Raw genomic sequence first — 23,653 nt, forward strand, 5'->3', positions numbered from 1 at the left:
AATAAGTAGGGTGACCAGAACAGCTCGGGAACCACTGGACTAAAGCATAAAGACTACTAAAAATTACTTATTTCAAGAGCTGAAGCAAACTAGGGAGAACGTGACTAACACATCTTGTCTCTGCAGGGTGCTTTTTTAAAAACACATGGGAATATTAATTTTTATATTAATCTTTCAAACACTGACAATATGCTTTGGATTGTACAAAACTCAAATAAGGCTGATGCTTAGCATAAAAAAAGTATTGTCTAAAAGAGACTCAGATAAGATTGATTCTTGCCTGCATATTTATACCTGCCTCTGAAAATTTCCACCACCTGCTTCTGATGAAGTGGGTATTCACCTACAAAAGCTTATGCTCCAATACATCTGTTAGTTTATAAGGTACCACAACACTCTTTGTTGCTTTTTACAGATCCAGACTAACACTGCCACGCCTCTGATATCTGATAAGACAGGATGCAATTGGAGATGTAAAAGATTAAAAGACTTTAAGGCCAGAAGAGACTGCTTTAATCATCTAATCTGACCTTCAGCATAACATAGACAATAGAACTTCTCCAAAATAACTCCGAGTATCACATCTTTTAAAAAATATGCAATCTTGACTGAAAAATTGCTAATGATGGAGAATTCACCATAATCATTGGTTAGTTGTTCCAATGGTCAGTTACTCTCACTGTTAAAAATCTACAATTTTTTTAAGTCTGATTGTGTTTAGATTCAACTTCAAGCCCTTGGATCTTGTTATATCTTTGTCTCCTAGAATGAAGAACCCTTTATCAAATATTTGTTCCCCAGGCAGGTATTTATACACTGTAATCAATTCACCTCTTAAACTTTTTTTTTGTTAAGGAAAATAGATTAAGTTCCTTGAGTCTACCACTGTAACGTGTGTTTCAGTCATTTAATCATTCTCATGATTCTTCTCTGAACCATCTCTAATTTATCAACATCCTTCTTGAATTGTATACATCAGAACTGAACTCAGTATTCCAGTAGCAGTAGCACCAGTGCCAAATATGGAAGTGATATAAATCACTAGTCCTACTTGAGATTCCACTCTTTCAGCATTCAAGGATTGCTTTTGCCCTTGTGGCCACAGCACCATCCTGCGAAGTCATGTTCAGATGATCCCCAAGTCTTTTTTAGAATCACTGCTTCCTGGGATAGAGTCTCCCATCTTGTAAGTATGGTCTACATTTTTGTTCCTAAAACATATATGTTTACATTTGGCTGTATTAAAATGCATATTGTTTGCTTGTGTCCACTCTGTATCAGTGCCCGGTCCTCTTCATTAATTACCACTCCCCCAATTTGTGTCATTTGAAAACTAATGTTAATTTATAACTTAATTTGATTGCATTTAATAAAAAGCTAGGGACATAAGTGGTAATTGACTGGCATACGTTAGTATTTATGGGCCTCATGGTCAGAGGGAATTTGAATGAGAAGGTATGGTCTGGTGCACTGGGATTCAGAAGTTGCACTAAGCCAGGGGTAGGCAACCTATGGCACACGTGCCGAAGGCGGCATGCGAGCTGATTTTCAGCGGCACTCACAATGCCTGGGTCCAGGCCACTGGTCAGGGGAGCTCTGTATTTTAATTTTAATTTTAAAAGAAGCTTCTTAAACATTTTAAAAACCTTATTTACTTTACATACAACAATAGTTTAGTTATATATTATAGACTAGAGAAAGAGACCTTCTAAAAATGTTAAAATGTATTACTGGCACTTGAAACCTCAAATTAGAGTGAATAAATGAAGACTCAGCACACCACTTCTGAAAGGTTGCCGAACCCTGCTCTAAGCATAGGAAGCATAATGGAAGCAGGTCCAGAGATGGGAATGGAAATGCTAAAGTATGTGAGATGGCTTATTTGTGTAATTTCTCAGCATATGTAAAAATATGCATATGTTGTTCAGCAACATATTTATGGCTTTGGTACATGCACAGTAACTCCAGTCCTGCACTACATACGGTACAGAGGTGACATGAATTATTCACACAGTGTCTTCATGATACTTCTTCCTATTTTATTTAACTTGTGTAGTAACTCTACTGAAAACATCAGCATTGCCACAGTGAGTCAAATTTTTAAAGGGACCCTAAAGAGGACTCTAAAATTGTATCACAGACAACTTGGGCATGCAAAACTGCAGGAGAAATTTTGGAAGCCTTCTTGTGAAAATGTGGCCAGTAAATTATACAATCACTACTACATGTTATCTCAGATAATTACCCAGTTTTAGAACATACATAGATTAAACAGAAATATGGAAAAAATGAATTATCTCCACAGAAGTCACTTTTCCTGTTTGGAAAACAAAATCAGCATCTTTCCTACAAATAGATTGCCATGCTTAGTATCAAATTGCTGTAATCTGGGATACTACCGAACACTAAAGCTAGATTCAATTTAAAAAAAATCTGCCCAGCTTTCCTGCATTGAAACAATGAGCGTGCTCCAAAAGAACAGCTTCTGCTACTTTATGTGGAATGAAAGATAAAACAACGTGTTGCTGAATCAGGCCTGGGAGCATAACCTTATCTTTCAATGGTGAGTGGTTAGGATTTTGTGGCTTTCATCCACAAGTTAAAAATAATTCTAAAGGACTCTGCACTGTTGTTAGGGGGAAATTATGCATTTGGCAAAGAAATGTTAGTGGTAGTTACAGAGTCCTGAAAATAAAACAGGTTTGGTTTTATGGCTCTTTGTGAATTTTTTTAATATATTTCAGTATAATTAGTATCCAATTTGCTATTTGCATAACACAAAGTATCATATGGCACAAACTTCATAAACACACACAAGCAGATGAGGAGTTACATGTTTTCGTTAGATCCCTTCACCTTGCACTAGGTCATATTTATTTAACTGCCATACATAACATTTTAAAATTCCTGCAGAAATGTATCCTATGCAGCTTCCACTTTGTTTTTGGATTGAAATAACAGCTCACATATGCCTGTTTGCCACCTATTCAACTGCACTAGAATTGCTCCTGGAGGAAATGAAATGAGAATCAGGCACACCTAGTCTCATTTGATGGAAGGATGTGACTAAAAACTGATTCTCCAGCTTCTATAATCCTGTGAACCCATTTTTAAAACTGAAAAGAGTTGGCAGATAATATGTTGTCTTGGTGTTTGGAAAGGTGGCTGGGAACAATGCAGTGTCATTAAGTTACTCTGTCTCATTTAGAACTGCAATGAAAATATAAAAGAGATTAAATGAATGAATCTGCAGTTAGGTCCTGATCCAGCAAAGCGCTTAAGCACTTGGTGAACTGTGTGCATATGAGTAGTCCCGTGGACTTCACTGGGACCACATAAGCACTGCATGTGTTTGTTATTTTGTTAGACAGGAACCCTACACAGCACTCTGTGCAGCCCTTTAACTGGGGTCTTGGTAGGAATGGCTCAGCCAGCCTCTTACATTCTTCCAGCATTATATACAAATTCTTAATGATTTTCTGTAAACATTGCTCGCAGTGCAAAACGATTACGAAACTGTTAATAGAAAGAGCTGAGTATTGCCTGGGATTTTCATGCACTCAAATGCCAAAGTTCTTTTAAGAACCTGTGCATTAGTTGTAGACATGACCTCAGCTAACCCAAGAAAAGCCACAGGCACGTCTCCTTTCCCTATTGGCAGCTACTTTAATTGGCAGGTTCACAATGAACACTTTTGTTTGCAGCCTAAACATGCAGAACACAATTAAAATGTTTGATACTTTCATCTTGAGAGTGCAGCAATTAATACCATTTTATATAAGCCAAGTCTGTTACACATTTAAATAGCAACAGTCAAGCGCTTAAGGAAAGTGTTTTGCAGGGATTCATGAGGTTCCCTTTTTCAAAGAAATAAGGAACTGGTTTTGTTTTAAATAGAAATTCTGTTTCCGTTCCACTGCATTGCTCTGCTATATTGCTATTCTTTGGCAAAAATTACTATGTGTATATTCTACTGTCCTATACTGGATGGAATCAAAATTTTTTAATTGCACATCATAAATCATATACTGCCAACACCTAATGGTGATTCTCCTTTACCTCAAAGGCATGATGGGAGCTGTGCTCCATAGAGCAAGAGGATCTGAATTCTATTAATGGTATCACATGACATTCCTAGTGGCAACAGTTTGGACCATGATGACAGCTGTGAAGTATTAGACCGTTGGCTTTACATAGTGCATATTACCATGTTCCCAGAGCACTTAGAATTGCTTTGCCGAGCAATAATGGTAGTGCAATAACTATGCACAGTGTTTTTTCTGTAACTATCCACACGTAGCAAAGGAGCAATGTGGTAGTATATGATTTATTGGCAATAAGCATGTTGGATAGCTACCAAGTCATACTGAAAGTCTCTAAACCTATGTGAGAAAGATTTGAACGTATAACTATTTACAAGGACAAATCCTTCATTTACCGGATAGGATTGAAATCTGATGTGAAGAGACCTATGCAGGTGGACTTCTAATACCCATTACACTCATCTTTTTGCAGGCTGAGAGCCACCGTGTGTAAGCGCAGCAGCACTAAGCCTTCCTACTTGATTTGTGCATGAAAATATACAAACAAATGCAGTTCGCACTCGCCAACAGTTGTATGGGCAAATTTGGCACAAGCAGCTTCAGAAGCCAGAGCTAATCCTTTCTCCTTCATCTTATGTGGTAAGTTATTTGGCTGTGAATGTCCTTGTTTTTTCAATGGCACTAGTCATGTTAAAAAAAAGAAAGGAGACAAATTGTGTGTTCAACAGTGTTTCCTTTTCCATTGCAGTTTATAGATTTAATACAAATATTCAAACAGCTCACCAGCCTGGCAAGTGGGTGGGCTGGTTAGCTCCTTGGCTGGCTAGTTCCCTGATGGCCAGCCTGGAGGATGAAGTTTTTGAAAATTCCACTCAAATTTTCCCTAAATGGATTTTTTTTTTCAAAAATTCAGTTTCACAGAAAATTTCACCATTCTGACTTTTCAGTCCAATTAGAAGCGAAAAAATTCAAAATTGCAACATTTTCTGTGGCACAGATGTTCCAGTCCCCACATAGCCTACTTCCCAGTGACTCCAAGGGAAGTTTGTAAGTCTGCCGATATGTTTACTATCTTTTAAAAAGCACATTATTCCCACATTAAACCATAGCACCCTTTGAAAGCCATTTTTCTGTTATTTGCTATGTGCTGAATTGTAACCTTACCATGCAACAGCAATAAGGATCACTGCAGAGCTGTACTACCCAGAGCAGGACAGGAAATGGATTGTTACTTCAAGAATCAATGGGTTCCTACTTCTTCCTTGCTCCAGGAGGAACAAATCATGCCCCAGCTCTGGTGCACAAGTAAACATATTGGAGTTAATATTCTGTCCACATCCCAACTGTACTTTGCCCACTCATCTACATGCGAAGAGGAGTAGCGGCCTGACAGTACCTGCTGTCCTCCCCATGCAGGTTATATGGGTAGCCCATACGGGGGCATAAAAGAGCCACTTGCATCTCCTTACTCCCTTTTATGGGTGCACATCTGGGTTTACAATTGAGCTCTATATTAATAATCTCTACTGGTTTTACCTATCCTTTTTCTGTCTGAGGGCGAATCATCGCCTCTATTACCTTATCTTCAGACCTATCTGTAAAAGGCTTGGCACACAGTTGGCTTAGCTCAAACATTTCTGAAAATGTCAGATGTGGATTTCCACAAATGCTGTGAAATAGATCCAGTAAACAGTATAAAGGTTCACTGTTTAAAGTTGCCTAGTGAATTTACACAGTGAACTGTAAACACTTTAAAAGAAGGCTTCTAGGCCTCAATCTTGCAAACACTTATGCACATGTTTAACATTAAGCAGGTGAGCAGTCCCATTGTCTTCCACAAAATTAGTCAGGGGTTCAACATTAAGTATGAGCATAAGTGTTTGTAGGATTGTAGTCAGTCTTCTTGCTAATTCTTATTCTGAAAAATGCTTAGTATCTAGACCTTCGGTATGCTTGTCACAATACGCAAATCAGACACTTCCATGCAGATATTTTGTCTTATTTTTAATGAAAAAATTAAGAACAAATCAGATATAATTAAATTAAGTGGATATGAGATTTGATTAAATCTAAAAAGGCAAGCGGGATTAGCATCAAGGCTAAAAGTCCATCTTTAAACTACCTTCTGGGCTCGGCTACAGGAAGTAGAGATGTTGTATGTGAAAAATCAAGAATTGCTTACGGATCCCCTTCAAAATCCAGGGTGTTTCATGCATCTATGCCCTGACCCTAAGCTCATGGTAGTTGACAAAGATTTTCACTGAATTCACAGGCTTTGGATCAGGCACTGACAGCTTATGTGGCACTATACACAAGAGAAGACAGAGTCTCTGCCCCAGGGAGCCTACACTCTAAATAGACAGACAACAAAAGTACACTGAGAGACCCACAGTGTTTTAGAGCATTTTTTAAAAAAATGAATGGATCAGTAAGTTAGCATATGTAGCTTTAGAAATTTGAAAAGAGAGAGTATGTGACTGACATACTGGGGTAGAGAGAATGTTCTAGTCTCCAGGAAGCTGGGGACAAGGCTGCATGAAAGAAATGAGTGAGTGAGAGAGGAAAAAACATTCCACAAATGGAGATATAATGAGGGATTTGGCAGTGGAGCAGAGTGACGGGGGAGTAGCAAGAATTTTGAATGTCAATATTTTTGTAATTAATTTCATTATTAACATTGTTTTCTGTTTTGTGAGTGTGGCTGAATAAAGTAATATTTACATTTGTTCCCAGATAAACCTTATGTAAATAAATCAATTTCATTCCATCACTTCCTGAACATGCTAACATGAGATCTATGAAACTAAACTTAACGGACAGTGAGAAACAAAAATCTTATTCCACAATAAGTCAAACTGTCCTTCTGGTTTTCTGTTCACATATAATGAAGTAACAACAAAAAAAAGAATAACTACAAACGTATTACCAGAAGTGTAATAAATAGCATGTGCAAAATGTACAGTACAGTAAGTATGCTACAGGGACTATATACAGAGTCTCTTCCAATCCATAACCATCATCAACCATCTGCTGTGGTTTGGCACATCAAATATTTGCTATAGACTTTACCATTTTAATAGCACTGAAAGCCACTGGCCCGACACCAAGTCAATACTGTACATTACTTGTCAATCTGACTGTTGCCTTCTAAACTCTGCTTCTGACCTTAACTCCCCCTACAGTCCAATATGTAGAAATGCCAATAAAATACGTGACATTAATTTCAAATGTCTTTCAAAAATATTATTAAATAGGTAGAAGCAAACTTTCTGGCAAACTGATAGGAAACATGGTGTACAAAAATGCTTTTTGAAAGCATATAATGTAAAATCAGAGCTGGGAGATGAAGTTCTGTTCAGAGCATGATTTTCCGTGTTTTTTTTTCCCCTCTTCCTCTTGTTTAGTTTTTCTTTCCACTTAAGAATGGATGGTTTTGTCTTTTATGACAAAGAGTGATACTAAGGGAATAGGCATCTTATAAACCCCTAAAATAGTTAGAGAGATAGACAGACAATTTTTATCGAGCAGTGGTAAGGGAGGTCTCTGCTAGCCAGTGCATATACCAATTTGCTTTAAAGGTTAGAACTCCCTGTTGTTGGACTACTCTTGATTATATCGATGGCTGATGTTAAGTAAAGTACTTATCTCAAACAAAACTGGTATTAGATAGGAAATACCGTGAAAGCTGCACCTATGGAAGGATTGTAGTATGAGATCCTAATTTGTTAATATCTCATGAGCACGTTGACAGCTTATCAAGCTTTTCTTTTTATTTTTTATTTAATACAATGCCTGTCCCCCAGAGTGTCATCACAGAGGGCTTCATTTACAAAAAATAAAATAAAATAATTATTTTAAATAATATATAAATTATAATTTATAAAAAATCAAAATAGTCATTACATTATTTCCAAAATATTATTTTAACATATTAAAATCTCAGAACAAAAATTTAATTATTTGAAAATTTAAATAAATGTTCTGCCAATAAAGACTGATCTTTCCTTTGACACAGGAAACAAAAAGTGCTTATCAAGGGGATTAACTCAGCTCACATGAAGTTTGCTTCTTCCTAGCCTAACAAAAATCCTAAAATATTAAGCAAAGTTTGTAAAAAGGCAGCATGACCTGGCAGTTAGAAAGGGACAAAGTAGAACTCCTGGGTTCTATTCACTGTCTCATCTTAGTAGCGTATTCATATATTCATAAATATTGATCCCTTCAGGTCTTAAATATGATCATCTATTCTGACCTCCTCCCTAAAATAGGCCATAGTTTTCTCCCAGTGATTCCTGTAACTAGACTAGCTTGAGCAAGCCACTTAGATCCAATTTCTAAGTTCATGCATGCAAAAGTGCAAGCACACTTTTATGTGTGCCTGACTTGTACACGTGTAACTGGAGGATTTGTGCACCTGTAACGCAGACTGGCCAAGTGGATGTCACGTCCCTCGCTACTAGATAACAAGCTACTAGTGCTAGCCATTAATGGACCTACCCCTTTAATCTATGTGTTAGAGGTCAGTGTTGTGCTGACGATTCCAGTTTGAACTTTGCTCACCACTGACATGCCTTTGAGTAATTCTGACTTATCTATACACATTAGCCATTTTTGCATAGCCAACTGATGTTCAAAAGTGTAAGCACTCTTTTCAAAAAAATGTGGACCTTGACATCTGTGCTTCAGGTTCCCCATGCTTTAATATGGGTACAGTATTTGACCAATCTCACAGGGAGCTGTGACATTAATGTGGAGCACTTTGAGACCCTAGTATGAAAGGTGCTATTTAAATGCAAAGTATTCTTATTTTAGAGGAGGTCTTCTCTAGGGATTTAGACACTAGCTTCTCCTTAAGATAAGCAATGTTCACAGCTTGTATTAGTAGAGGAACTCCTCTGTTGAAATACTGACAAACAATAGGATTGCTGCTCTTCCAGAAGGCTAGGAGAAAGTCTGTACTACTATGAGACAAGGACTTTATGGCTGTCTTTGAGGGACATCTCGATCTAAAGAACATGTTTACAAGGTGCATTAGTTTATGTAGCATTATTATGTGAAGAAGAATAAAATACTGCAATAGCAGAAGCACAAAGGACATTTATGGAAACATTTAAAATACCACTGAGGAAACATGCACTGGATCTCAGTCAGTAACGTACCAGCGTTGAGCCAGACATACAAAATACACACAAAAGACCACATTCATCCCACAAGTGACAGGGGAGAAATTTACACTGTAGGGGGCACTGTCATCACCCTCTCCCAGGGGTCTGGCAAGAAGAAGGTAGGGTCAAAATCCAGGCTCTACAGGATGTCCCATGATAAAGCTGAATTGATGCAACTCCTGGTTAGCCTGGCTATCAGTCTGAGCTTTCCCACACCATCTTGTGGCAAATCTGCCAGGAGGGATCAACCACACTAGTAGAGAAGAGGGTAGTGAAGTTTCCATGTCCATACAAATCATGGAGTGCCAACAAGGGTATGAATGGTGATGTCATGCAGACACCTGTCCATTGAGAATGTGACACCAGGCCACCAATCAGCCCATCACATGGTAATAACTAGGGGCTGGAGTTTCAGCTGATTCACATGGTAATGACTAGGTGCTGGAGTCTCAGCTGGTGTCAGCTGACATAGCTTCAGTGGCTTCAGTTTTCACCAGATCAGGATCTAGTTGTAAACCGGTTTGGTTGTCACCACTTTTGAAATCTTCTCACCAGTGCTGGTAGACCTTCTCTGCTGACCTTGGCTGGATTCAAGCCTGTGACCTCGCTTATGACCAACACCCCAAACTCTCTAGTCTCCATTCTTTCATATTTAAAGTAAGATTTCTTCAATAAATAAAAAGTAGAAGAAAGGGGGATAGGGGAGATGAGGGGGATGAATGTCCATAGCTAGAAAATAAAAGTTTGAAAGGAGAAAGTTTACTACAGCTTTTATGCTGAAAAAATGTGATGTAAAAATCTAAGCATACACAGCACACAAAAAGACTTTATCAGAGCTAAGTCTTATTGTTATTCTGTGCCAGTCAATGTGTCCCTAAAGAACTTGTTAGCGTGCATAGATTTTAGTTTCTATGGTAACTGCTTTTATTATTAAGTATTCGTTTAAAAAATAGTTGTTTAATATATTCCAGGTTGTTCTAGGTCATTTCTCCTCGGAAATCTTTTCCTATCCAGCGGTATCTGTTCCCTTTGCCTCAGAGTAAACAAGTTCAAGGTGTTGTGTTACCTTTAGAAATAGGACATTTCTAAGAACTGAATCTGCAACCACCCACCCTCCTAAAGTGAAATAGCTGAAATACTCTTGGGTCTCCAGAGCACCTGTGGGTCCCATGCCAGCCCCACTCTCTCTTTTCCATAGAAAGTGGTATTCCCTATGTCTGAAACATTCCTGGAGCACTAAAATTATGTTTGTCCTACCAGGGAAACCTCCTTGAGTTCCTGCACGTGGCAAACTGACTTCGTGCAGATCAACTGAAATTTTAAGGCCCCGAGTCTGTATTTAGACCTCCGTAGCTAATTGTATTTATGCTGAAGTAAATCCTTGTAGACATGTGGGCTTGATAACTGCACACCAGTAAATAAGGGCTAGCTCGTATTTCTAGTTTCAATTGTTTTGTTCTAGCAAAGTTGCCACATTGTCCCTCTCCTGTAGGCAAATCCATTACAAAAGGCCTGATGTGGGTGTTGAACTGGGCCAACTGGAAGTTGCTCACCAACCCTGGGTATTTCTTTTTGGAGACAGAGCTGTTCTGCTCTAGCACCTACACTTTCATTTACAAATTAATTAACTCTCTAACACTCACTGTTGCAAAGATAAACTTCAAACTTTGAACACGGGTAAACAGATGCCAAGATGTCTGACTGAATCTGCAAACAGCCTGATCAATAGTGTTGAGACATGCAACCTACTCAATTTAGAGCTCAGTGAGTTAACTTGGAATCCTAATAATGATAATTAAAAAGTTAATTTTTTTAGTATTTCCCTGATAATCAAATCACACGTCAAAAGGGCAGTGATCATAGGAAGATCTTTGCAAACTTCTGTAAATGGCTTATCATTTCGGTGCCTCACTGTATTATTAATGATTGGTATTAGTATTTTGGTAGCTCCCAGAGACCCTCTCATAAGAATCAGAGACTCAATCGATTATATGCTGTACTAATACCCAGAAGGACATGGCCTGTACCCCAAACAGACCAGCAAGCACCATTAGGTCATGAAATCTAACATCCTGTATAACACGGGCCATAGATCTCATCCAGTTACTTTGGTACTGAGCCCAATAACTCATCTTTGACAAAAGCATATCTTCCAGAAAGGCAACCAGTCTTGATCTGAAGACTTCAAGAAATGAAGAATCCAGTGATAAAAATAGGTTGCTACATAGGTGCATAAACTGATGGCTATAAGATATTGCATAATGATTACATAAATCTATATCAGCAAACCCTGCTTGTTCTCTACCATGCTATTGACAATTAGCAATGCCACACAGACATCCAGGTAGATGTGAGTATTGAGAAGGGATCTGGAGGAGGATAGGGCAGTGTCTTTCTGGACTCTGGGTATGGAACAGAGTTGAAGAAAGCCCAGAAATATTGTGAAAGAACTGGACAGTCAGGCCATTGAGGCTGGTACAGCAGGGCGATGGTGCGGAGGCTCATCATAGTACAAGACACTCTTCCCTCACTCAGTGAAACTCCTCTCATGCCCTTCAGCCTGCCATCTAGCTCATCTAAGTGTGCTTATTTCCATTGTCTCTCCCTAATACTTTCCTAATATCACTTCCTTTTATGTTACCAAGCACTACATTTTTAGCAAGGATGTCATGGTGTATTATGTTGGGGGTGGAAAGGTCTCTTCCAAATTGGGTCACAAGATGAACAATAAAGGAACACAACTGATGAATCCAAACAAGCTCTTGGGGATGGATAACCCACAGGATCAATCACAGGTCTGGAGATGAAGCAGGAAGCACTGGCCAGCTCTTCCGTCTGATATTCACTTCCCTAAGCTGGTGGAAAAGACATTGGCTTCCCTGCATAGAAACACTGTAGCAGTTCCCACACCAGATCCCAGGTTCAGTGGAGAGATGAGTCAGAGCCCAGAGGTCAGGAAACATGTGGAAGGTGTGGAAGTTTCAGTACAGGGGAGCAGGAAACAGAGGAAGGTATAATGGGATTGTGTGTGAAATTACTTTAAAAAGCTATATAAGAGAATGCTCTCCTTCATACAGGTTACTTGTACCATCCTATAAGAGGAGTACAGTTATTTAGCCTATTGAATTCTACAGGATGGTCCAGAACTCGTATAGATCTGTCTCTGTGAAATGCTATAGGACTTTGCCATAAGGTGTAGCAGGAGAGAATGTGTGAGGCAAGTGAACAGGGGAGAAGAAGGTATTTCAGTACTGGCTCCACTCTGTCTGCCATGGAAATGGCCATTATTAAGCATTTCTCACACTACTCATAAAATTGGCTCTGGTGAGAATAAAAATGCCTGGAGACAGAGGTTTATCAGTTTAGCCTCCACTTTGCTAAGCACAGATCCAAGGTAGGTTCCAGTGGCTCTTACATAGAGCACATTATTTTTTCCAGGCAACACAAAAGTCACACTTAAAGTCTTTCCTTATTTTGTGTTGACCTTTTACTACATTTTGACACTGTGATGTTGAATGAACATAAAATAAATTTATTGAACGCCAGCAGTTTTTGTCTTTAAACACCAGATGGCAGAGTGAAATTCAGCAACAGTGTTTTAGGTCAAGAACCAGCTGTTTTGGTTATGTCCAGCTTACGCAGCCACATATAAACCTTCACTAATGTTACTTTTCTCTTATGTTTCCAACCCCTAGAATCTGTGGTTCTTATATAGCCCCACCAAGCTGGTTTCTTCTCTTTTCTTCCCCCTGTCTTTGGTGCTCCTGCTTTAACCTGGCCCACTGCACTAAGCCACAAACTGATTTAAGAGATGTTTTGGGGTTTGGGGGGAGGATGGGACTTTGAGAGCAGAGAAGGTCTGTGCTGCTTGTCAGCATTTCTCCCCCTTTGGGCTACAGGCCCAAAATACAGTGTTTGGGGCCATAACAGAAGAATGTTACCTTTCCCCCCCTTTATCGGTAGGCCTATACTGCAAAATTTGGATCCGTATCCAAATTCCACAAAGTCCATCAGTGTTTCTCTGGTGGCTGCCACTGGAGGTTGCAGAACTAAAAGCGTTATTGCTAAAGCTTTGAGCTACAGAGCCAGGCTGAGAGCTGTGACAGACTCACATTCTTTGTTGAGTGGGCACGAAGGAGGATGCGTAACACGGTGACTACTGGGTTACATTTGGCTCTAAAGTTTTGGTCCAGGCCCATCTCAAAATAAAGTTTTTAATGAAAGCATTATGAAGCTACCTAACGAGAAGAGACTTACAGAGCCTGGCTTGTTTAGCCTTACAAATGAAGGATCAGGGGAGATATGATTATCCCTCTGATATATTCATGCAGAGCATACACCAGGGAGGGAGAGCAGTTATTTAAGTTAAAAAGTAATGATGGCACAAGAACAAATGGATACAAACTGGCCATTAATAAGTTTAGGCATGAAATTAGATGGAGGTTTCTAACCATCAGAGGAGTGAAGTTCTGGAACAGCCTTCCAAGGGCAGCAGTGGGGGCAAAAAAAAACAAAACCCAAAAAGGGTTGGGAACAGGTGGAGGCAGGGGATTGGGAACAGGTGGAGAAATGACTGCGGGTGGGACAGGTAGAGCAGGGGAAAACAAACTGCTGGAAAGGGCAGGACAGGCAAAGCAACAAACTTGCAGGGGTGGGGCAGACAAAACAACAAATTAAGGAACCTGGGTTGGGTCCTGAGTTACTACAGTGAATTATTTCCCAGGTCTCTGGCTGGCGGATCTTGCCCAAATGCTCAGGGTCTAACTGATCGCCAGATTTGTCATTGGGAAGGAATTTCCCCCCACGTCAGATTGATTGTGACCCGGGGGGTGGGGGAGTTGCCTTCCTCTGCAACGTGAGGCGGGAGTCACTTGCTGGTTTGAACTAGAGTAAATGGTGGATTCTCTGTTACTTGAAGTCTTTAAATCAAGATTTGGGAACTTCAGTAACTCAGCCAGAGATTATGAGCCTACTACAGGTGTAGGTGGGTGAGGTTCTGTGGCCAGGGATCTGCAGGAGGTCAGACTAGATATTCATGATGGTCCCTTTTGGCCCAGTGAGTAAACTCCCATCTGTGGGCAAGATCCTGGGCCACTCTGTCTATTCACACGCACAAACTAGGGGGCATACGGCATTCCCTTAAACCTCTGGATGGGCTTACCCACATCACAGGCCACAGTGCAGGACCATGAGCAGCATTCATAGGGCAACTGCTCCCTTACCAGCATATGTAAGTGAGGTGTGGGCAGAGCCTTGACTCCACCCCAAAGTACAAGTCAAGGAAGTGGTGCATGCAGACTATTGCTATCTGAATCATAATTCCCTCCCTGATTGACTTCTGGGGCAGAAGACCTACATGCTGCAACTAGCTATGGGCTGGCAACTGTCAATCCAGTTCTCAAGGGATACTACTGTGGAATACTTATGTTAAGTAATATGCTAAGAGAAAAGATTAAATGAACCCACTTTTGCAATGAGCCATATTCCTTGCCAGGGGGATGCCTCCTTACATGTATTTAACATTTTTTGATAGTAAAAGTTTCAGAATTATTATATGAAGTTTAAAGCGATTTGTCTGTCTGTCTCCCTTACTGCACATTGCCCTTGACTGATTTTAAATCTTCTCTATACCGATAATATCTGATTATTTTTTCAAATGCCCTGTTAAAATAAGATCATTTAGGCCAGTTTGAAAATTCTCATTAAATTCTTTAGCATCTCAGAACAATTATTCTAGCCCACAGTAGCCAGATAACTTGACATTACAAGGACACACAGCTATTATAACATCTACTTGTTTTGGACACATGCAGAGTACAAGTACATAGAAAATCTGGCCCTATATCTAAAGCTTGTTAGTGTTCTTCCTCTCCGAAATACATATCTGTCTTCCAAAACAAAAAAAAACTACCACCACACAAGCTAATGAATATTCTCTTTGTTAAAAACGTTCACATTCTCTACTGAAGAGGAACGATTTCCAGCAAGCAATTAATCTGCACTCTGGTTCAAGGACACAATTATTTACTTACAGTCTTGGAATGCAGGATATTGAGAACACCATTATTGTCAGGGTAGTAACAAAAATGAGGGAGTGTTTGAAGTCCAAAGAACTCAGGTGAACTTCTTAAAATAGTCTCCATAAAATGTGTATGAATTTTCTCTCATTAACTAACACTGACATTGTCACTGGTTTTCCAGGAGGGCCTAAAAGTGTCTCTCATCTTAAATAAACTTACAGTTCGCCCACAAAGTATTGTTTCCTTCTGAAGCCATCCCATGTCTCCCATTAATACTTTACTCATGTGCATCTAAAGGAGAATGCAATATGTCTCTTCATGCGGTTAGAATGGAAATCTATTCTTCTTCCCAGGAATATTTTTTCTAATTAGATATATTAGAGCTCCTGCACTCATCCTCTGGAAGGAAACAAAGTCTCTAATTTGCTGGTGACTATATAACGGTATATTAATATTGCACTTCAGTCTTTCCAGATTGCTAATTCCTATTTTAAGAACATTTTGTTTTATTTGCCATACAGAGCATTTGCTCGGAAAAGCTAACACCACAGGAGAAAGAAAATTCTCCAGCACTACAATTACAGCAAAAAGTTATAAACAAATTACTGGGCCAGGAATTTGGGCCCCTATTGTCTTGCTGGCAAGCAGAGACAGATTTTGTAGTGACCTCAAAATTCAGTCCTTGATCTGGTAAAGAATTTAGGCACAAGATGGAAACTCAGACTCTCTTCTTAAGCAGAGGACTTAACCTTCCTGACTAAAGTAAATTGCTGTCTTTCTAGCAGAGAAGGAACGATGGGATGTTTGGGGAAAGCTCACAAGGGTATTAAGGTAAGACTCTAGTCCCATGAATTATTTGTAAAGCCAAAGCTCCCAGTGACTTCAGCAGGATTTGTTGGAACACAATGACTATGGGATCAAGGCAAGTGGCATTCGGCACAGGGTCAAACGAGAGGGCAAAGTGTTATTATGCCACCTTTGCAGTTCCCCAGTCCTGAGGATACCCAGCTGCATGTAACATTGTCCACGTCCCTATGTTATGGGATGCCCACTTGGGGTTCTCTTCATAAAAGGGAATTCCTCTCATGCAATCGCTATCCAGCTGCTTTGCAGTACAGGAGCAGTGCAAAGCAACTGGACTGTAGGGGAGACCTGTGGCTAAAATGTTCAGTCAATGTTGTATAGGCTCTGAAAACTTGAAGAAAGAACCCATCCCAAGAGTCTCATGAACTACAAAGCAGCACATTTCATTCCACAGAAAATTCTATGGTTTCAACCTTTGTTTTTATCCCAACTCAGGACAAAAAGTTGAAATACGTAACTTTTCTGCAGAATGAAATATTCTAAAAATTTTGATTTGGAGATGTTGCAACATTTCATTTTGACACTCTCAATTAAAACAACAAAAAATCCACTCACTTAAATGTTTCATTTTAGTTTGTTGAACTGACCCAAAATCTTTTATTTTGGGTCAGCTGAACATTAAACTGCATATATTTATGATGCCACATTACCTCACAGTTATGGTACAAGAGCTTGATGCCTTCTGCTCCTTATGGGCCAGACTCCCTAACCAGTCTACATTTCCCATGATGCAACCATAGTCATATAGTTCTCAGCTCAGTCAATAGGGAGTCCACATGGTATCATGGAAGATGTAGGCTGCCAGGAAGTCCAGCCCACAGGAGAGAATGGGGGCCTGATATTTAACTCCAGTGACGCAATGTGGCACGATGGGAGAAATGTAGTTTAATGTTCAACTGACTTGAAATGAAACAGTTTGGATCAGCTCAACAAACCAAAATATTCCAATTCAGGTGAAGCTGGCTCAAACCAAAACATATTTCATTTAGATGTTTGTGATGGAATATTAAACGTTTTTTGTAAAAATCAGAAAATATTGATTTTGCAGAAACTGTATTTTCCTTAAGAAAAATCATCCCAACAGAAACATCTCAACCAGCTCTACAATGAGGAGACATATGTCCAAACCCCTGCTCATGTCAGTGGAAGCTTTGGTGTGGATTTCCACGAGAGCAGAATTCAGACCTAAATCACTTCACTCATATGCCTGGCTAAATATTGCGCAAGTTATTTTCTACTACTCACTTTGATTTTTTTTAAATGAACTTGCCTTAGTCACCCTTGTACCTTGCTTGTGTCCACTTTCCACAAATATTCAAGCAAACAAGTTTTACTGGCAAACATGTTCAAAGCAAGCAAATTTTAGAGTTGCGCAAACATGTATTCATAGGAACCATATTTTAACTCTACAGGATTAAACAACGGCACCAAGAGCACTCATAAACTCATCCAAATCAATGAGCAGAAACAGTGCTATGTAGCAGAAACTGAACAATGACCAGTTAAACATCACTGCCCCACTTTCAAATATCAAGTATACAGTCAAGACTTACAGAGATTTTTTTGCAACCATTCAATCTCTACAGTAAAATTTGTTGTAAAAGTTGGATAAATAATAATAATGAATAATTCACAGAAACTGCAATCTACTCAGACATACAGCAAGCAGCCAGAGCCTAATTTGTCAAGTAAATTATTCACTGCAAGTTATTCACTCTGTTCTGCTAATATGTATCATAAACAAGTTATGGAATTATGGTTGAGAAGAAACCCTTTCTGATCTTAGCTTTGAATTTCAGCATAATCACTTGGTCAAAAGAAGTGAGCACCTCTGAGGCTGTCCCTTGGACAATATCACCTGCTTAAAAAAATATTTTTTCTCTAAGCTAATTTTTGGAGAATTGAATTAACCTAAACAATACATCATCTCAAAAAAAATCAAGCATGACTTAAAAAAAAACAAGTGACAGGACACTATCAAAATAATGGGAAGTTTTGGAAGGAAAAGGTTATTGTAATTGTTGAACAAATAAATGTTTATTGCAGAGTGTAAATACTGTAGGCACAGGACTGTTGCAAATTGATATTAAATGTTGAAAGAAAGTTGAGAAGAGAAATAAGGACATTTTGAGATCTCTAGTTTGGATCTGAGCCTGACTTTTGAGAACTGTGCAATAAAGAATTTTGAACTACTAATGCTTTGAATTCTTTTGTCTTGTTCAAGCACATCTCTTGAGCCAGATTCATCAGTACTCTTGACCCATAACTGAGTTGATTCAGTGCTATTTTGGATAGCATTTTTCCAACCAACTCAGGTCACTAAAGAGTGAATGTGGCAGTCAGAATTATTTTTCAGATCATAGGACATCATTAAGGATTTCTGACATTCTTAAACAGCAGTAGACCCTTACTTATTTGGAGCTTAATATAATTCACAGCTGTTGTCCATTTCACTTGTTTTTTAGACCAATTTTATTTTAAAAAATTTAAGACTTTGTCCAAAACCAACCACAGTGCATGTCTTGGACCGATGAAAGAGAGACACTAAAAATCAATGGTTTATTAATGACAGAAACAGCCACTATTTCCTGTAGACATACAGTACTTGATAATGGAATAACTTTTAATGAATTAAATTCATTACTATATCAGTGTTGCCAATTGATGAGTCTCATGATAGTTGGTTTTCTTCTTAAAGCTCCATGTGCTGGAGACAACTGATTATTTAAGAATCTCAGCTTTCGTTTTTTTAAAAAAAGAAGTTTCTACCCTTCTTGGTTGTGGAGAAAAGCTGAAAAACATGGAGCAGGTTCACCTTAATTGCTCAGAAACCAGAAGGCAAATAAAAAGAATCCCAAATTTATTTATTTTTAAATTCATGAGTTGGGGGTTAATCTCCTGATGTTGGGGGAGCTGATTCATGATTTTTTAATGTTTGAGGGTGACAATATTGTTATACATTTTGCCACATTTCTATTGACTCAAGATTAACTTATCAAAACTTAACAAGCCATTCATAAATTGCAAGTTTAACAAAAACCAGTACAAATATCAGTAACGTACAAGAGACTAACTTATGTAGAAGTCTCCTGACCAGTCAGCGGTTTTGTCTTCACCGCAAAGTTAATTCAGGCTCTCACTCAAGTGTTGCCCCTAACCTGAGTCCTGTCCATACAAAAAAACCTCTCTCTCTCTCTCAAGTCAGGTGGTGCTTCACAGCCCAGTGAGCTGACTCATCAGGAGATATAGTCTAAAGCCCTAGTGCCACTTACACTTCAGCTGCTAGTACAACCATTCTGCAGTGTGGAAGCAGGCCTGTCTGCTGTTAATGTCAGAAGTTATGAAGCCTTGTGCAGTGTATGAACAATAACTTTATTGAATTTAAAAACTAAAGAAAAATATTACAATGCCAGTGGATACCCCCTTTATATTAAGGCCAAATTCTGACACCCTTAAGCACCCCGAGTATTGCCTTATTCGGAAAGTAATCCTGTTGAGATGAGCGGAACACAATGGGTGAAATCCTGGTCCCAGTGAAATTAATCAGAGTTTTGCCATTGAAATTCAATGGGGCCAGGATTTCACCTAGCGGCAGTAAGGGTTACAGAGTCTGTCCCTAACTGACACTCTCTCTCTGTGTGTGTGTGTATATATATATATATATATATATATACACACACACACGCACAAACAGAGCACATCTGTATATACTGTGTTCTTGTGAATTTTGCTAACATCTGAAACTTTGTTGTGCTAGAAAAGGAACTGTTCTATTTCAACTCTATCTTGTCTGTCCTGGGTCACTAAAAATGAAAAAACTGATCAGCACAGACCATGAATTTCTTGTGATAAAAAGACATTTAAAGTTCTTAATCAGCTTTGAGAATTTAAACATGCACAGTTAAAACACTGGGCTTGGATGAAGAGAGAGTAAACTGAAAAATAAGAAACCAAGGATTTTTTTTTTAAATTGTAGAAGATCCAAAGTTATATATTCCTAGGTGAATGAACAGAGGCAAGAAAATGTGATGAGGAGGCATGCACTTTTAGAAACACTGCACTACAACGTGTATAATAGGTTCCCTTGGGCCTGTCAGTATGTATAAAGAACAAGCAGTGACCATAAGTCCAAAAACAGCTTATTGACAGGACATGGAATTGTGTTATAGTTGAATTGGACTAAACACTGATCACAGAACTTACTCTGGGGAGCTGAAAATGTTTGGAAGTTTGCTGAGGAAATTGACTAAGGCAGTTCAAAAATATTTTAAAATAATTTCTCTCCGGAGTCAAAAAAACAAATAACTGGAAGGAATAATCAACAGCGACAAGGGGCAGAAGAAAAACACTAAAGCTATTGGTATTGTGTCAAAACAATGTATTCGCTATGATGATGATGGCCCTAAAATGAAAAAAGTGTTGGGTAAAGTCTGGCTGTACAGGGACCAGTTGTGTTGTTCATAGCTTCTGTTCCCTTTCAGTGTTTTCTTACTTTAAACATTTGGGGTCGGTCCTTAGCTGGCATGAGTTGGCATAGCTGCAATGACACAAAGTCCCCCTTTAGCTAAATTGTTGACTAGTGACTTTTCATTGTAATTTTTCTATCAAGAGAAGTATGATGGGCACCTAGAACAAGATACTGAGTAGCACTCTCAACTATGTGATTGGGAGGTGCACCTGTCCTGATAGAATGAGAGACCTGTTTTGATGGTTGAATAACAGTAGTTGATGGAGCCTGAGAATTTCATGAGGGAGAATATTTTTCTGCTGGATTTTGGTAGACTTTATGACTATCTTTTGTCCTTCACCATCCATAGGGTGGCAACAAGGCTTCTTCTTTCCTTCCTTTATCCTCCCAGATCGCCCTGGCTCATGGACAGCTCATGCCAAAGGCAGTAGGAAGGAACAATAGTGGAAGGCCAGCAATGCAGAAGGCTCATGTCAAATCTCATTTCAGGCAGCATAATGCTTTAAAAACTCTTACCCTGTAGCTGTGTGGGAAATATTTCTTTCCTTCAACCTTAACATTCATAAAATCTCAGAGGGCAGATTTGTTTAGCGCCGTAGATAGCCTGGTTAATCCGGGCTGTCTCTGCTGAGTGGCTGATCTGAATTCCTCCTGTTGTGAGGAAATTTCTTGTTATTTTGCAGATAAAAATCAAATGGATTTGGAACAAGCTGTCTGTGTCTAAGGGGGCAGATCAATATTTTGAGAGGGCAAATGCCAATAATTCTCTGCTTCACTTTTGGCCAATGTTACTCACTGAGCTACTAAAAAAGTGTTGGGAGAACTTCATGGCTTTGGATTAATATGCACTTTGAATTTATTTCTGTCCTGGCTGGTGATGGCTATTAAGGAAATACTAGCTCCATTGCTTGTAGAGATTATCCCTGCCTCTCTTAGGGAAGGCAGGCTACATTTTGCTCTTTCTGAAGCATTGGTGAAGCCTTTGTTCAAAGAACCGTTGCTTGACAATCTGTCCAGTTATGATCCTGGTCCAGTCTCTCATTCTTGGCCAAGGTAATTAAAAAAGTTGAGCAGAAACAACTCTCATAGTAGGTAGATCCCAGTGTGGGAGGGTTATCACAGAGACAGCATTGGTGTTTTGGTCAATGATGTCCTCCTGGATGGATGAAGCATTGATATTAGCTTTGTCAGTGGCCACCAATACCACTGATCATGGTTAAGGCTATGTTTTAGTCATGGGTATTTTTAGTAAAAGTCATGGACAGGTCACAGGCAGTGAACAAAAATTCATGGCCCATGACCTATCCATGACTTTTACTATATACCCTGACTAAAACTTGTGGGGGCTGCCCAGGGGCACCATGGGTGCTGGGAGGGATGGGCAGCAGCCTGTGGCCCGGGCCCCCCCCTGGCACTGTGGGGGGGAGGGGGTTGGTGGGACAGGCAGGCTTCCTACCTGGCTCCATGCCTCCTCCGCCCCAGCAGCAGCAGAGTTTGAGTGTGGGAGGGGGCAGGAGGTTGGGGCATGGGATAGGGCGAGGTGGGCTCTGGGTGGCGCTTTCCTGGGGGGCTCCCCAGAAGCAGCAAGATCCCCCTCGCTCAGCTCCTAGGGGGAGGCATGGCCTGGCAGCTTTGTGCATTGCTTCCACCCAGAGTGCTGGCTTCACGGCCAATGGGAACTGTGGGCGCGGTGCCTGCAGGTGGTAACCCTAGATTGAACGTGAATGTGGCTTCAGCCCCTACTGTTGGTTGACAGAGATGATCTTAGATGGCTTCATTCTTTGCTCTGAGAGATTGCAGAGCATGATACAGGCCAATTGCTCCTCACCCTCAAGAAATCTCAAATGTAGGATACCGCAGGTTTCCATCTTGTCACTCCTCTCATTTGACTTCTTATAGATGAACCATAAGTTGAGGTATTTTCGGCAGGCAGATGCATAGCACTCCCCACCTCTATTTCTTTCTCATCCAATCCACATGATGCAGTCAAATGCTTTACCCAGTCCCTGGCTAGTATAAGGTTCTGGATGAGAGAAAGATGGCTAAGGATCAATCCAAAGAAAAGCTGATGACAATGGGTTGGGGGAAAGAACCAGAGAAAATGGCAGAAATTATAATCAGTCTATTTTTTGTTGGTTTGTTTGAGGTCATCTGTCCACCATATGCTACCTAAATTCACATCTCAGGGATGCTAAGTACCCAGGGAGAGATGATATTTTATTTAAATAGTAATAACAACATAATAAAGTGTTAATTAACTTCACTGGAAGCTGACAACATTCAGCAACTCACAGGATCAAGACCTTAAGATGGTCTTCACAGCAAGTTACTGCATGGCAAGTCAGGACATTAATCTACAGTGCTCCAGCTTGTTGTGCAAAAACATCCCATATGAACACTGCCACAGTGCAGTGAAAGTGCTAGAGTGCAATACAAGGAACACAGCTTGTTCTACTGTATGCTTTACAAAGGTCCAAGTACATTTGCAATGTTACGGAAAGGCTGGATTGCCACTGCCCTTCCTTGGCCAGCCATGGGACTGAACTCCTGTCACCCCACCTTAATCCCTTCTGGTCACTCCTCCAGCAGTGACACAAGCTGCTGAAAGGAGAACAGGGCCTGCTGACCTAAATTCTCCACCCTGTTGGCATGGAGGAGGCATGCAGCGGCAAGGCCTGGGGGAAGCCCTGGCTCAATCCCCCCTGCCCACTAGTCCAAGTATCTGGCCAGGCACAAAGGGGGAATTGTTCCACTAAAAGAGGAGGTAAAGCAGCTTTCACCTCCTGCAGAGCAGAAGGGTCGCAGGGGAGGAATCTGTCCCTCTCTGGGTCACAGCTCGACCTCTGGTCTGCTTCTGGGGCAGCGCAGCAACGCACCACCATTCAGTCGGGGGCAGACTGTAGCATTACGATCTAGCCCTGGGTGATTAGTACCAAAAACTACACTGTAGGGCATCAAAATGAAAAATAATAGCCCCCCAGACAGAGACTGAACAGGAATTTCTTAAAGCACCTCACATCAGAGTAGGAAATAACAAAGCTATCTTTGAAAGCACTGAACAGCAAAAGATCCAGAGATATAATAACCCCTGTA

This window comes from Chelonoidis abingdonii, chromosome 4, assembly GCF_003597395.2.
Source record: "Chelonoidis abingdonii isolate Lonesome George chromosome 4, CheloAbing_2.0, whole genome shotgun sequence".
NCBI lineage: Eukaryota > Metazoa > Chordata > Testudines > Testudinidae > Chelonoidis > Chelonoidis abingdonii.